Here is a 17,655-nt window from a genome sequence, read left to right as displayed (position 1 = left end):
TGGGTTGTTTCTACTCTTACGTTACTATGAATAACGCTGCAGTGAACATTTGTGCACAAGTATTTATGTGAACATATGTTTTCATTTCTCCTGGGTGTATATATCTAGGAGTAGAATTACCAGATCGTATGGTAACTATATGTTTAACCTTTTGAGGAACTACAAGACTGTTTTCCAAAGTGACTGCATCATTTTACCTTCCCACCATCAGCGTATGCAACTGATAAATACTTAATCTTGTTCTAGAAATAATTTCAGGCACCTTACAATATGTGCTTAAATAAATAAAGGTAGGTACAATACGGCAAGATAAAAAAATAATTAAAAGCAGAAGAGAAAAATTAAACAAAAGGGAAATTAGAAAAAAATAGCAATTAGAATATGAAATAAATTATTTTGTTAGAGGTGGCCACAAATTTGGCTCTGAGCTCTATAGAAGCCAATGTGAAAGGGAAAAGGCAGTCTGTTCTACAGTTCTTAAAATCTATGATATAAAAACAGACCAGCTGCTTAGAGGACTATGAGGTGATGATGATGGTGATGGTGGTGGTGGTGTTGATGTTGTTGTTGACTGGTAAGGAGACTAGAGATATATAGCTTTTCCTGGGTTTTCATAGAAATAATTCCATATAATGTAATGAATACTATTTCCCTGCAGTAAATATGGCCATGAGTGTCACAGAGCTGTTTTTTATAACACTCTTCAACACCAACTGATGCCTCCCATCAAAGAACCATCTAATAAACAAATATTCCCCTAAGTAGCCAATGCAAAAAGGTACAGAACTCTCTGATCTTAATCCAGGCCTAAATCTACCAGCCACTTGGTGAATCCTTAGCCAGGTCCCCTTGATTCCTAACATGCTGAATGTAGTGCCCAGATGCTGGCATCCATCAAAAAGGAAAGACGGGGTACCAAGCTACTGTGTGCTGTTCATTGCAAAGAATGTGAAGAAGGTTGCTGAAAAAGTTTAGTCCATGAATCAAAAGCAACTAAAAGGAGGGAGCAATTTAATCCCACAGGAGAGAGTCAGAAGAATCCAGACCAGGACAGGAGCATCATACAAGTGGGCCATGGAACCAACAGGACAGGTCGAATTTGCCTCTTAAGTAATGACAATAACGGTTGCAACTAAAATTTAGGGCCATAGTACATAGCGGAGGTGGAGGTGGGAGGAAGGTGGGATTAAGAGGAAAAATAATGGCCGAGAGCTTCAACAGCCTCGCTGGCACTGTCTGCCCACATTTAGTGCTCTTCCCTTAGGGTGTGTTCTTTTGGTAAAGACTTAAGCTGACTAAACACTTCTCTGGCTGATCACCAATTATATGAATATTATTGATGGTATGAAATCAAATTGGGGAAAATAAACTAAGCCAGGTTTCTATTAACAACCTAACCACTACTGAAAAGCCTGGAGAAAATATTGTCAGACAATAAGTAGTTTTAAATGTTTTATGCAAATCAGGATTTTGCACAGCTATTGGCTGCCTTGGTTCATGCTTCTGAGGACACAAACCTCCACTATGTCACCTTCTATCCCTCCCTCTGCCCAACCTCTGAGCACAAAATGATTCTAAGGACAATGCACCACAAGGCCCAAATGATTGCTTCTATTGCTGTTTGGAGAGACAGTTCTTTCTGAGGAGGTAGGCACCCAACGAAGCAGGTTAGTGCTGCGCCTCCGTGATTTTAGACAAAGAAATGAATAGTTCATCCCCCAGGGACATCAATCCAGTGCCTTGTTCAAACACTGAATTTTCATAAGATAAAATATTTGTCTTTTTTAGGCAAGGGGATGAGTAAAGACACCAACAGCCAAAGAGAGCCTGGGGAATCCTTACTGTTCCTCCATTAACACGAAGGAGCAGAACAGCTCCATCTATTACATCAAAGCACCATCACAGACCCTAATCCTTGCTGAAAGGAACTCTCAGGCAGCCAAGCCTTTAATTTGCTGAATAATAGGTCCTCTGATTAACCCTTGTAAAGCAAAGCACAGCCGTTGCAGGCAACAAATGTTCCCAGGGGCTTGAGAAATAAAGGGGATGGGGGTTGGGATATCTCCTACTCCCACTCTGAGTGAACTAACTCTGTGTATCGGTTTCGAAATGGTTAGTTTTCTGTTTTCCTTTTTCACTTTCCCTATTTTCTCTCCAGGGAACACAACATGGTGCTTCCCTGCTCTGGTCCTGTGGTTTGTCCCAAGCTTTAAGCCACTGTAACTCAGTGACATGCATAGATAGGTCATTTGGAATGACTGTGTCACCAAATATACTTACAGCAGCAAATCAGTGATATGAAAGACTCTTTCAGGACCAGTTACCCACTCACCTGACTCTAGGACAAGCCACTTAAACTCTGAAAAAAAAAAAAAAAAGGGAAAGAAAAAATGGAGAAAGGGATGGAAGGAGGGGAAAAAAAGGAGTAGGAACACAAGACTGGGAGGAAGGGAGAAGTGAAAGGAAAAGAAAAGAGTAATGCTAGCTCAGACCATTAGAAATGACCAACAGATCATTTCTCTGATCTGTTCTAATTCAAAGAAGATATTTAACATTAAAAAAGGTGGTTGATCTTCTTTGCGGGATCCTATTAGTGGAGGTAGACAACTGTATACTTATTTGCCAAGGACAAGTAAGTGGTTAGATGGGTGGTGGGTTTCACACTAGTGTGCTATAATAAATCACGTACATATTAGACTTCCTGCTCATTATATCAGATAATGAGATGAATGATTGAACGTATGACACAGTGGTCAGTTATCATGTGAATGATATAAATTCTATTGTGCTGAGGACATTTATCTCTATATTGATCTGGTTTTGCTAGCAAGGATCATAAATTACTAGTCTTCCATAACCGTGTGATACATACTCTAATAACAGAATGCCACCAACTCCTGTTTTCCCAATAAATTTCCATATGGTTCCAGTTAAACAAGTAAAATGCAGAGAATCTTCTTAAAATTTTTTTTCCCAAAAAATTATGAAGACCATGGAGAAAAGCCTGTCTACCCCAAACAAACAGTGGTATGCTGGAGCCAACATACACAAGCCCCTTGATATTGCTACGTTTTCAGGAATTTGTGAACTGACTGATGTTTCATTAGTAGCTTGAAACTGGCTGTGGTGGGAGTATTTACACCACGGAAATCAGTAAACAATATACATCAGCCCTCCATCTCCACCCAGTCCGTTGCTAAACGTCACTGCTTGTGGACTAGAAATCTTGGGAAAAACTGACTGCCTGATAATTCAAAAGCTCATATGGGTAGAAATGTCTTTTTACCATTTTTTTCCCTCCTGATTATTTTTTTTTTCTCATTTCTTGCCTCCTGTTGGATTGGTAAACTTTTCTATAACCCCTTTTTTCCTTCTGTTGGTTTAGAAACTAGATATTGTTTTTCTATAGTTTTAGTAATCATCCTACATGTTTAACATAGTTGCTTAACTATAAATTTTTTAGTAGTTCTGCCCTATTTTTGAGCACAAGAACCTATGCATGTCTTAACTACACATTGAACACTAACCCTCCCTGAATTTTGTGATTGCTTAGTTAGTTTTTACATATTTTATCCCAAATAAGTTTCCTTCTTATAGTCATTCATTTCACCCCTTCAGACTATTTCATGAAATTAATTTCTTTTCAAATAAGTTTATGCTTCATTTGTTTGGGTGGGTTGTCTTTCTTAGCCTTAGATTTCTTCACATGTTTTGAAATTTCAGTTGTCAGGCTCACCTTGAGGAGCAGTATTTTGTTTTCCCTCTCCCTCTTACTTCCTCTGTGCCCCGCCTTCTTCTAGTCTTATAATTTCACAGTTGTGTCTTTTTGGCTTTCTGAGTCTTTAGCCAAGAGCCAAGTTTTAGAATGGCATTTTGTGCTCTTGTCCTGTGGTTTTATTAAGCAGTATATGCAAGAGCCCATCCCTGTGGCAGAAAGATTAGCTGCTTATATAGCCTTCTCCCACCCTCAGCCAGAAGCTGGCTAAAGGCCATTTACCTGAATGATGGTCAACAATACCCCAGGTGAGGGAGAAAACAAGGAGGAAATTGCTATAGTTAGAGCATAGCATCATATGACCCCTCCTCTATCCCATTATTTTCCCAGCCTCTTTTTATCAGCCTAGGGGACTACCCCAGACACTGGCTTCATGCAGGAGTCCAACTCTGGACCCTGAATTGCTTGGATTTCTTTTAATCCTTTTAGTCACAGGAGCCAAACTCTCAGCCACTACTGCTTGCTTCTGATCACAGCAGACCCATGACTTCAGTCCAGATGAGTACTTTGCACTTTTTTTCCATCTGAGTTTTTCCTCCCCTAGTAATATGTTTTTGGCCTTTTCCTATATGTGGCCTGTCATTATTATGGGTTTGGAAAAATATAAACTTAAACGGCCCCCTTGATAGAAAATCTCTTGCATCTAAAGGCAAAAAATCATTTAATTTCAAATGTATCCAACAAAATCTTCTGCTTACCACTCTCCTAAATTACTTCTCTTTAGTAACACCTATTGGTTTGAAGAAGGTATCAAGCTATTAATGTATATGACCAAAATTAACACCTGTAAGAAGTGCCCCTGCTTACTCTATAGGGAGATACAAAGTTTAGGTCACATGCCTCAAACTCTCCTGCACCTTGATTTTCACCCTCTACAGCCCCATATTTACCTAAGGCAGCCTTGGCGAGGCAATGTTGACATTAGAAGGAAATTGCCAGCTCTGTATCCTGTCATATCACTGACTGTGCTGACACATCATGAGCCATAGACCACAACTGTTTCTCTTAATCCTGGCTCCTCTTCAACTTTTCCCTGAACTTCTGAACCAGATGATGGAGGAGGTAGTGGTGGGAAATAGTGAAGTGGGGTAAGGAAGGGGGTCAGGGAAGAGGAATAAGCAGAGATTGTTGGAGAGGAATAACCACAGAAATTGCCAGGGTGGATTTGTTTTGGTATTTTTTTCATATATTTAACCAAAAAAGAATCCACAGCTAACTATGTAGTTGTCATCATTCACTTTTAATAATCCTGTTTCTGACAGTTAAAATGTTAATCTTGCTTTGGGAGAATGTATACATGTATATGTGTACTTATAATTTTCCCACCCCTCATTCTCTTCCTTAGCATTATGTTTCAGGTTAGAAAAGATTGTCCAAAAACCATGAGTCCTAGCATCTAACTTCTAACCAGGTCCATCCTATGCTGGGTATTATTTTTAGGATATCACCTCCTCTAGAATTCTTGGCTCTTCGAAAGGAACTGACGTTCACTGAGTTCCTGCCATGTGCTATGCCTGGTATTGGGGGTACAAAGCTGAAAAGATAAGATACATTTTCTGCTCACAAGGAACTCACAGTTTGAATGGGGAGACAGATGTACAAACAAATCATTTCAGAATGGCTTGACCTGCTCCCCTTATTATGAAAGTCTATAAAAGGCACCATGCTGACACGAAAGTATGAGGGAAAGGGCCTCTGAGTCTTCCTGGGGAGTCAAGGGAAACCCCATTTATTCAATTTTGCTAGAATGTGCAGGAAGTATGGAGGAGAGACTGTTTTGCATAGAGAGATGGAGTCCAGATCCTGAATGACCTTGTGTTGAAGAATTTTGGTGCACCCTATAAACAATGAAGAGGGGCAACATGTTTGTGAGTAGGGCATGACTTGACCACGTTGGGGTTTTAGAAAGATCATGCCGACTGTTTCATGGAAGATGATTTTCAATGACCATAGTTACCGAACTAGAGAGAGTACTATGGAAGCTGTTGCTCTAGTTGCGGCACAGAGCTGAATCATAACCCAGGAACACTAACGACATGTACGATGGGATATTCTGGACACCCCAAAGAAGCGAAACAAGAAAACTTAGTTGGGAGCAGATTGGGGAAACCACATATCCTAGGCTCTAGTCAGTGGTCCCACATCCAGAGTCTCTGGGTGCTTTGGCCCTGTACCTCAAGGAAGGCAGAAGACCACATCCAACACTCCTCATTTATGTGGGTATCGGGGGAGAAGAAGGGAGAGCACCTAGTGTCTCAACATTCTGGTACCCTGTAGGGCCTGGCAGGGGAAACTGGAGGAGGTGTCTGAGCAGCTGGACTTCGGTCCTCTTCATATCTCCAGGTGGAGGACAGTGACGGGGGGGGGGGGGCTGCCGACATTCTCCCTCAAAAACATGCACACAGTATTATTATTCAGCCATAAAAAGGATTGGAGTACTGATACACACTGCAACATGGATGAACCTCAAAAATATTATGCTAAGTGAAAGGAGACAAATACAAAAGGCCACTATAATTCCACTTATATAAAATATCCAGAATAGGTAAATTTGTAGAGGGCGAAGAAGCGGAAAACAGGTTATTGTTTATGGGGGGACTAGAGGGAAGAGAGGAATAGGGAGTAACGGCTTCATGGGTACTGGGCTTCCTTTGGGGTGATAAAATGTTTTGGAACTAGATAGAAGTGGTGATTGCACAATATTGTGAATATACGGAATGCCAGTTAACTGTTTACCTAAGATGGTTAATATTATGTGAATCTCACCTCAATTAAACACACACACACCTGCAGCATCATGAGCCTCAGAAGAGATGTTGGACTATCATGCAGACCTGGGTTTAAATCCTAGCTCTGCCATTTTCTAGCAGGTCTAGCTGTGAGACTGCTGGATGGTCACTTAACTTCTAAGAAGCTCAGCTTCCCATCTGACTAGCAACCCGCCTCCTATGACAGCAGGAGGAGTTACTGAACTAAGGCAAGTCAAGGGTATTTCACTGTGTCTGACACATAGCTTTAACAAACAAGCTTTAAATAAATCATACTGTTGTTGTTGTACTCTTGTTGGGGGAGTCATCAAGAAGACATGATCACCGTTTGACCCATGAATTGGACTCAGGCAATGGGAGGCTCCCCACTCCCTTTCCTGCCATAGGAATGTGTGTTCTGCTTGCCTTCCCTGGTCCAAGAAGGTGCTCCAAGGATACTCAAGGGCAGGGGGAGACTGAAGAAAGTGGTGGACCACTCCAGACTAGTCTGTGGCAGGCTTAACCAAAAAGGGAATTTACTGATAAGGCTTGTGTTGGGCTGCCTCAAGATAAGTAGTTTTCCATACCTGCCCACCAAATCTTAAAAGTTTATATAAGAGGCTTAACTGGGTTCAGTCATGTATATCATCCAGATAGTCTCAACACCACATTCTCAAGGCTGTAACCTTGGGACAGTTTCAAATTTCACCAGGAATTTCTGAGGAGGTGGAGAACCAACACTTCCTCACACAGACAACCCCAAATTTATTCAACTTCTTTTACTTTAACTCTTAGGTATCTTTCAGGCTACCCCTGATTTAGCTGAGTGTAACCTTTCTTCGCTTTCCTTGGCTAAATGAATTTTTCCATGTACAAAGATTTTCATATAGCAGAGAGCTTGGTCATAATTAAAAAGATATGTGAGCCCTAAGTTCACAAAGGTATGAGCTACCCTGGTTCAGATACATAGCAAGGCAAGTAGTACTAAGCGGTCATCATCCTCTATCCTGGATGCAGCCTCGGAATCCTGCTAACATAGCATTCTAGGGAGGTGGTCAGGTGGTCGGTGTTGGGATACAAGACGACACCAATTTGCCAATTTATATTGCAATTTGTTCCTCTCAGAAAGGCACATGTGACCAAGAAATCTTAGAGCAGGATGTGTACTGGTTCCTCAAATCCTCAATGAAGGCCTCAAATCATTGATAATTATAGAAATATCCCTCTTTTACTATTGGGTGGTAGGCTTGGGAGGAGGAATTGAACCTAAACACTTAACATCTGAGACATATCTAAATTTTAAAAAAAGAAAGGGAAGAGGGAGGGAAGGAGGAAGGAAGGAAGGAAAGAAGGGAGGAAAAGCTACACTATTACTTTACAGTGTAATACTAAGACTTGACATCAGGGTCATGCTGTACCGTATTCCAAGGATTTTACATCTGATCTTCTCTAGCAGACAGGTGGACGTCGCTATTCTCACCGACAGCTTAGGAACCGGAGGCTTGGAGAGATCAAATGACTTAAGGTGATGTAACCATCGAGTCCTGGACTACATTCATTACCTAGGGCGGCCTTAACAAAGTGCCACAAACTGAGTGGCTTAAACAACGGATATGTATTGTCTCACAGTTCTGGAGACTGGGAGTCTGAGATGTGGACTCAAGATTGGTGGAGCTAAGCTTCCTCCGAAGATGCCAGGGAAGGATCTACTCCGGACCCCTCTCCCAGCTTCTGCTACTTCCTTGGCTTGTAGCAGCGTAAGTCCAATCTTCACATGATATTCTAGGTGTGTGTGTCTGTCTCCAAATTCTCCCCTTTTATAAAGATACCAATATGACCTCATCTTAACTAATGACATCTACAATGACCCTGTTTCCAAATAAGGTCACATTCTGAGATGCTGAGGGTTAGAACTTCAACATATGAAGTTTCAGGGTACATAATTCAACCCATAACACGGAGTGATCAAAGCCAGCCTTTCTGTATATGCGTGAGGAGCATGTCTTGAGCTTTAGGGTTCGAACTTTGGGCCTCTCTTAAAGGCAGCAGTTCCCATTATTCACTAAAATATAGGCTTTTAAACAAAATTCTTTCAAGAAAACATTCAATAGTCCTTCACATCAAAAATAAATTATGGTTATTTCCCCTTCACTCATTAACCTGGTATGATAGCTAAATCATGCATTTGATGACCTTTGGAAATTCCGAATTAAAATACGGGGAGGTCAATGGAATACACACACACACACACACACACACACACACACACACCCCAAAAGAGATATATTTAAATTCATTCTTATAAATTTTGAATCCATTAAAACAAAAAACAAAACAAACAAAAAAACAAAAAACAAAAAAACCCAGCCTTTTCCTCATTAGTGCCAAAGGGCTTTGTCTGTTATTTTTATCCCTGTCAGAAATCATCAGTGGGCTGCAAGTATGTAATACTGGTGACATGAGCCTTCATTTCCATTTTTTAATTAAAATTCTATTGACCCAGAGCCAGATTTCCATCTGCACCAGAGCCTGTGGAAATTCCACAGTGGAAACGATAATGGTCAGGAAATGGAGGAGCAGGCAGCACCTGGGAGCTTAGCATCGAACCAGAAGAACATCACAGTTCTTGGGACAAGACCCAGGAGGGATGTTGACCAGGCCACTCCATGCGTCTACCTTGACCTTACTTTCGCCATCTCTCCCAGGCCACAGACCAGCCCTGCTGGGGATCATGACTGCCCCTCCTCAAGATACACTTCTGTTGTGACTCATCACCCTGAGGGCACCACTGGCTCTCCTTCCTGACTTGCACATTTCCATTGATGACACCACTATTGTGAGTTACAATATCCACCACTATCACTCACATTTGTTGACTTTTCAGTATTTATCTCACTTAATTCTTGCAATACTCTATAAAGTAGCATGGTTGCAGACTGTTACCTGTCTATGCACTCTCCACTATACTTAGGGATAGAGCCCTGGTACTGACCTGGGCCCATGGCTGCCATTAGAAGACTACATTTCTTAGCTTCCTTTGTAGTTAGGTGTGGCCATGTGATTAAGTTATAGCTAATGATACATTGTATGAAACTGCCAGGAAGTCTTCTTAAAGTAAGGAAAATTTCACTTTTCTCCCCTTCCATCAGCCTGTAATAAGCATGCAATTGTTGGGGTTACAGCAGCCATCTTGGCCCATGAGGTGCCCTTGGGAATAGAAATCACACTAAATGAGGCAGCACCAGGGCAAGAACCTGGGTAGCTGCCATGTGCCCTGCCAGACATGCATGGTTAACTCCCAGCTTATTTTATGTGTGAGGAAAATAAAAGTCTACCTTGCTTAAGCCACTCTTATTTGGAATTTTCTAACAGAGCAGACTTGATCTTAATCCCAGGTGGTTATAATTATTATTACACCCATTTTACAGACAAGGAAACTGACCTTAGAAAGGTGAAGTAACTTGTTCAAGGTCAAAAATCTAAGTGGCAGTGTTAGAATACAACCTGATTTCAGATCCTGTGCTCTTAATTTCTATAACATATATTCTCTAGAAAGACCTTTCCCCGTGCTTAAAACACTAGAGTTATGTTTAATACTTCCTTCTCTGTACCAGCTGTCCCCTCCCATAGTTAGTTGCCAAACACTGTGGGTTCTGCTTCCCAGGGTCCTGGTTTCCATTTCCTGTCCCACTGTTCCTTCCCCGTGGAGAAACCTGTGGTGGGCTGACAGCAGACACAGGGACTCAGCCTGGACAAGGTGTGACCTGGGATAGGTAGGGCTGCTAGCGGAGTGAAGAAGTGAAGGTTAAGTCTGCTCCAGGCATTGCTTCTGTTTTGACTCCTGTTGGAGACGATTATCTCAGGATGAGTTTGAGGGGGTGGGCTGTTGCTCTTGAGAAAGGAGTGGAAGAGAGAGAAAAAGAAAGGGGGGGGGGAGAGAGAGGGAGAGTTTCCTGAGCTGTGAAAGTCAGTGAGTTTAAGTCTAAATAAAGAGAAGGTGGATAGCAGATTGAATTATTCCAGAGGTGTCAAGGGTAAGAAAGGTCATTGACGCTTGCTCTTTTTTTTTCTGCACTTGATCTTAGCCAAAAGGCCGAGAAGTGATCTCTTTTTTTTTCTGAACAAAAGGTCTCATATACCAGAGCTGCCCAAAAAATGTAAGCATATGACTTGTATTCATTTTTTTATCAGTGTATATTGAGTATTACAATTTTAATACAGCTTTTTCCTTTCTTAAAATGTGTACACATTCTTTTTCGGCACCCTCTGTATTGATTACTGAAACTACTAGTGCAAAAGTACAGAAACAAAGAGAAAAATAATTTTCCCAATAAAGTATGTCCAACTGTACAGATAATGGTGATGTTTTCCACTTGATATGATAACATGCTAGTACCTTGATACAGCATAAATATGCATGTCATCTCATGTGCGATTCCTTATAGTCCCAGCTTGGTATTGCCCAAATGTCTCCTCTTGCCGTTGTACCTGATTTCATTACAAGTTTTCATCTGAATTCACTGGGGAATGGGACAATTCTGCTTTTGTTTCTTGGCCATGAATTGCTTGATCCTAAAAGTCTTGTGAGAAGACATAGCAAGGAACAGAGTCAAATGCACACACCATGATTACAGAGAAAAGGAAAAAGAGCTGGTGACGTTTTCCAAAAGCAGTTTCAAAATAGTGGTAGGAACCAAATGCAAAGGGTAATAAAATTAATAACTCCGCTTGCTGAGAGTGAACACAGAAGCAAGTCTTCTGGGGTTCAAATCCCAGCTCTACCCCTTATTAGATATGATTTTGGGACTCTTGACCTCTTTCTACCTCAATTTCTATAAAATGCAGATGATATTAGAACTATCTCATAGGATTATGAAGATTAAATTATATGATGTGTAGAGAACAGAGCTTGGAGTGAGTAAGAGTTACATGTTAGTTATTATTTGTCAGGTTCTACATACACACTATATCATTTAATCTTTACAGTAACCATATGAGGTAGGCATTCTCAGTCCCAATTTGACAAATGAGGACCAAGCCTCAGAAAGGTTAAATAACTTCCCCAGGGTTGCTGCTCTTCCACCACTGCCTCTTCTTGATGATGAGTCAGGTGGCCCTCTGGGGAGGTGAGGAGAGAGACAAGCTGTGGGCAGACATGTGCGGCACACCCCCTCCCACCCCCACTGCATGCCACGTGCTGGACACACAGATAACACAGAGCTCACAATCACTTCTGTTTACCTCAGCTGTAGATTCTTTTTGATTTACATTAAGAAATTCAAGTATGATTTTTTTTTTTTTAAAAAAAGGAAGAAAGAAAAGAAAAAAAGAGGGAAGAAAAGAAAAGACAAGACAAGACAAGAAAAGAAAAAAGAAAAGCCAGTGTGGGGTAAACCGTACAGACTACCCTTTAGATTAACCCTATCTAAAAGTCACCTAACATAATGTGCCACAAGCACTAATAATGTGAAATCCATGATATATGAGGATGCTACAGATCTGGTTTCTCACAAGATTTAAACCCAGTATTTGTTGGGAAATAAATAGAATGTGCTGACTAGAGTCTGGATTACCCACTTTACTATGCCTTTTGCTTATTTTGAATGAGGCTCAAACCCTCATTGCCAGGGTTCATAGGACGAGAATATATTCCAGGTATACGGTGGACAACATACTGTTTCAAACTTCAAGTCACACTGAGCCACTTGGTTTACACCTTGAGAAAATCAGATTTTATTGGCTGAGTTTATAAGTGGGGGTATAAGTGAGATCAAATCAGGCCCTTTGTGTCTTTAAATGATCTGTTAGGTAATTTAAATTAGCTGCTCTTCAGGGAGAAATAACCTTGAAACACACAGCTTTATTTGTTCTCATGAAAGTGAAAAAAAAAATTCTAGTTTTTCAAAATGAGAAAAAAGGTGGGTTACATTTTTAAGTGTATTGATCAATATATGTTGAGGGGGTGAGGAGAATTTGAGGATTTTTAAATTAGAATTTTTTTAAGCTTCTCCAAGAATTTTTATTAATTCACTAACTCCCTGTAGCTTAAGAGACACTAATTAATTCAAGAACCATAATAGCTAATCATTGGCTAAATAAATCTAAATTGGAGTGATTATGTCACTGGAGGTACCTCTGCTCATTTTAATTAAAATTACCAATTTGTGAAGTAATGTAAATAAAGGTTATTGTATCCTTCTCCTCTAGGAAGTATTAACCCTTTGCATGGCCACCTGAGAATCCAACAGGACTTAAAAAGCCAAAACTATTTATGGAACTTAATCACTGAGTTAGACTAGTTATCATTCCAAGTGTGTTGCTCATTGACATTATAAAGCCATGTCAAATTAAGCTGCCTTGAAAGACAAAATGGAGAATGGTGTAGAGGTGAGAATTGTTGTCTTGAAGGGAATGCAATCAATGTCAAGGAAACAACCACCCCAAAATCGTAACCTTTATAAACATTCAGGCTTAGAAAAAAAGCAAATGTTCTAGGTCTGAGTTTCAATTTTTAAGGAAAAAATTTATGTAAATGACCATTAGTTTCAATAGTTTTGCAGCTCATATCTCACCTTATTAACATTCAATGCAACGGCTTGTAGCTATTGGAAGGTCATTTGGAGGGATAGGAAAGGCTACCTCAACATTGCATGACTGAATGGCAGGGCTCCACCACCATGCTCACACTGGGAAGTAGACACACCTGCACATTTAGTCAAGCCAGCCAAGCCAGAAAAGAGTGTGTGTGTGTGTGTGTGTGCGTGCGTGTGTGTGTGTGTGTGTTAGTCATCACTAAGTCCAAGCTGAGAGAGAACCCATAGTGTTCTTGATGGCTTTGTCCTTGACTAAGAGAAATCCATCTCCATTGTCTAATCAGCTCAAGAACCAGTGATGATGAAGTCCTAAATCTAATTCCTAATAAAACCCCCCAAAATTTTAGAGGCAAAATGAAAAAGCAAAGTTCATGGATACATGGGGGTGGCCGGTTAGCTCAGTTGGTTGGAGTGTGGTGTTAGCAGCACCAAGGTTACCGGTTTGATCCCCGCATGGGCCAGTGAGCTGTGCCCTCCTTAAAAAAAAAGTTCAGGGATACCGTGTTTCCCTGAAAATAAGACCTACACCAAAAATAAGCCTCAGTTAAGATCGTCAGCCAGATGGACACATTTAGTATGTTATGACGATGTTCCAGAAGAAGATGACATGACTGTATTTGAATAAATGTAGATTGCTGTACATGAAAAAATAAGACGTCCCCTGAAAATACGCCCTAATGCGTCTATTGGAGCAAAAATTAATATAAGACCCAGTCTTGTTTTCAGGGAAATACGGTACCTTTGGGCCAATGGTTGGGAAAGTATTTTTGTACTTTAGTCCAAAGACCTGATATTAGTTTAAACTTAAAAAAAAAGAAGGGACATCCATTAAAAGGAAGGTGAATTTGGCAAAGGAAAGTTATTGTTATCTTATCAAAAGGCCACTTCTGAATAACGCCTCCTGACAAAATGGAAGTCTGGCTGGGACTTGAACCAGATAAAGTTGTTATGCAAATAGCTTTAGCCACAGGGGAAAGGGCTGATAATGAAATCTCTACAAAGCCAACCACACATTACAGAAGTGACAAAAAAATCTCAGGCAGGGTCCTAGCTCATGGATAAAAAGCAGTGCAGAATTTACGTGAGCGTCATGTTTTATTTATCATAACTAGGCTGTCAGAAATCATGCTTTGACAAATGCATAACTAACACCTATAAATGAGTCAATTATCACTAACAACCAAAGGTTCAAACCAAACAGGCTAATATTTCTTTACTTTTTTTTTTAACCCTCAAACAGGTTTACTAATATGATTTCAGACATTAAAAATCTTCCCTACTGTCTCCAAATAAAGGAGGCTTGAAAAAACAATTGAAAACCATTAAGTCACATCCCAGCACTCACGTTCCACCTTCCCTCCCATGCATTTTCTCTCTCTCTCCCCCCCTCTCTCTCCCTACACACACACACACACACACACACACTCAAGCTCTGTCGCCTGTCTACATAACTATAATCACTAAACTGCAGCCGGGCTAATCCCTTCAGACCACTGTAGCAATCGATGAGAAGCCATACAGGTCCTTTGATGAGTGGTGATTATTATGAACCAAGAAGAACAGAAATCATTGAATGACTCTGCTATGGTGCGGCCGTCATATGGGGACAGGGAATCAGAAGATTTTAAAGCTGTTAAAGAATTTCTAGTCCTCTTTATTCTTTACAGACAACCAGTTTAGTTTACTTTAATGTAATGCACCACAGCTCGGCCTACAAGGGGAACTGAAGCAATTATCTGGATATTCAGGCTAAAAACACTTTTCCTGAGATTACCAGATTATCATCTTCCCCACCTCAGTCCCAGCAATAATGAAAAGTTTATAATCTGAAAGTCTTAATCCTTCATCCTTCTTCCATTTCCCTCCCAACATGAGCAAGGTAAGTACAAAAGCAAACTAAGGCTATCTCTTTAAATAGACATTTCTAACCCAGTGAGTACCATTGTTTATATTTAATTAGAGACTTGAATAAATAGAATGAAATAGTAAAGTTAAATTGCATTTGGTAGGCTGAGTAATGGCAGCCTAGGGTAAGTAGGTTCATCTACAAAACCAAAGGATATTATTTGAGAATAGTGGGCAGGTTTCTACCTAAAAATATAAAGTAAAATAATTACTTCCTAATCTCAATAGTCCCAAAAATTGGATAAAAGGAGAAGTCACGGTTGAGAAATCTAAGATATTATAGGGAAAATAGGATTGGGTGGCTGAGGTCAGAAAAGAATCTATGAACAACTGCAATGTACATTTTCATTAATAAAACCAATGAAACAACTCATTAAATAAAGAGAAGATTGATGACATTTTTCCATATCTTAAATTTGTAGTAAAGCACACAATCACTTAATTTTTATCTTCCTTGGTTCATTTGAACCTTTTCAGACATTCCCTCCCCTGCAGTTTCAACAACTATTATCTGTATTGAGTCCTCCATTCTAGTATCAAGACCTTTCTAAGGCTAAAGCAACTCAGACTGAGTGCATCTGGAATTCTCAGAGTTGAGGTAAACATAAGCAGATTTAAATGGGCATATAATAGGATTTGCCACAAATAAAATCACTGGTTGGGAGGGATTTCTATACTGTGTTTAACCTTTTAAGCCCCAACCCCCATCTTCAATTATATACCTTTATTCCCAAATCCATCCAAGGAATACCATGCTTGGTTTAAGAACACAATCACATATTTTTAAAAAGTATACAGAAGCCAAACTTTGGTGAGTCAAGTCACATTTTAGAGGCATCATGAGAGCTTGGTATAGGAAGGCGTATTTATGAATATGTATTGGGTTTTTCTAGGCCAACAGTTTAGAGAAGGTCAATCAAGGGCATCTGTGTATAGCAACAGAATGAAAAGGAAAACTCTGCATCCAGCCTTGGCCAGCAAAATCATCGGAACCTTGACCACTGGATTTCTCTCCCTGGGCTGATCTGAAGCATATTCCTAGCTACCAAGGTGTCTTTAGCTCTCCAGTTCCCTCCCCCTCCTCCTTAGACTCCCAAATCTCATGAAATGGCTCTTCCTGTGCTCCTCTCTGAGCATCATTCCTCCTGCTGCATCTGTTGTTCCTCTCAACATTGCCCAACATCACCACCCTTGACTTGTGAGGACTGCATTCTGCAGTCATTGCAGGAGCATCAGAACGGGCACTGGAGGGGCAAGGAAATGTCCTCCATCCCTGGCCTTGAACTTTAAGGTCACAGTTCAGCACAGCCTTGCTTGGTCGAGTTCTTGGAGTTCCTCACTGCTCCTCTCGCCTGAGGACGATGGCACAAATCCAGGAGGGACTGGACAAGCAAACAATTTCAGGCACCTTGAAGTATGTTACATTTGAAATGAAAATGAAATGCCCTTTATACAAAACCCTTGAGGACAAACACGTTTTGGAATTCAGAATTTTATCAAATTGTAGAAAAGTAAACCAGTGCATTTACTGTATGTTATATAACTCCCCCAGCAGGATCTGGGGCAGCACGCTATAATCAAACACATTAATATATCTGCAGCAATTCACATGAATATTCACACTGAGTGAGATAAATAATGACTATAAATAACCACACTTCAGTTTAGGTCATGTATTGCCACCAAGTCAGTTCACATCAGGTCAGGACTTGCAGCTAAGTGACTCAAGTACAAAAAACTTTCATCTTTCAGAGCTTTTTGGAGTCTGGAATTGTGGATTAGGGATTGTTGATCTGTGTTGTGATTGATTAAGGAAGATGATCAGGAAACCTAGCTTACTTCACTGCCCTGCCGCTTTATAGAAGCACATGTTCAAGAAATTTGTGTTGACCCTTCCCTACTTCCTGCTTATCAACTATTTGGGTCACGTCTTTTCTCCTTCCATGACCTCTGAACACCTTGTTTGGTATAGCGGACACTGAGGGTACCTCTTCCCTGCGCCAGTGCCTGGATACAGCCTGCAATGCCTGGTCTAAATTCCTGCCTCCACAGTTCACCAGCCCCCTAGCGTGGGGTCACATAGTTCCCTCCAGCATACTAAACGTCTTCCCAGACTTGGAACCAGTACAGTCCTCTGTCAGGGGTGTGACCAAAAGTCCATGTTCCCAGCATTGCGTCATCACTCCATTGGTGTTTTTGTGGGTTTTACGCCTGTCTTAGTCTCATTCAATCTTGCCTAGTTCCCTGTAACATAGCTCCCACCAAGTACATCACCCATCAGTGGGTTTTCAGCTTGTTCTGCAAATGTGAAGCCCTGGCTGGGGCTCTTCACCCCCATGCCTCAGGCCTGAGATCCTACTCTGACCCCTTAGTCAGCTTGGGAACTGGAGCCCTGGTCCTACACCACAGATCCTAGAGCAAAGCCCACCTTCCAAGCTGCAAAACCTCTGTTGAAGACTGCCACCTCCTACTTTCTCTGTGGTCCCCGTGTGGGCAACAGATTTGGCGATATTTGCCCCAGGACAGAGTAGATTCTCAGATAAAGGTGACCCATATGATAAGGAGGATGATTATAGTTAAGAGTCAAATGGAACTCCTTATTTTTCAAATCCTGCAGAGGCATCTTCTGTCATTT

At 40.8% G+C, this 17,655-nt stretch overlaps 1 protein-coding gene and 1 pseudogene across 1 annotated transcript in view; both read right to left on the bottom strand.

Moving 5' to 3' along the window:
* Nucleotides 1-17,655, bottom strand: part of MYO3B (myosin IIIB) — a 461,719-nt gene that overhangs the window by 263,234 nt on the left and 180,830 nt on the right. The window lies entirely within an intron of this gene.
* Nucleotides 10,962-11,117, bottom strand: LOC141567546 (putative ribosomal protein eL39-like 5; annotated as a pseudogene).

Source organism: Rhinolophus sinicus, linkage group LG01 (genome assembly GCF_036562045.2).
Source record: "Rhinolophus sinicus isolate RSC01 linkage group LG01, ASM3656204v1, whole genome shotgun sequence".
Lineage (NCBI taxonomy): Eukaryota > Metazoa > Chordata > Mammalia > Chiroptera > Rhinolophidae > Rhinolophus > Rhinolophus sinicus.
This window is presented reverse-complemented; position numbering and strand designations above follow the sequence as displayed.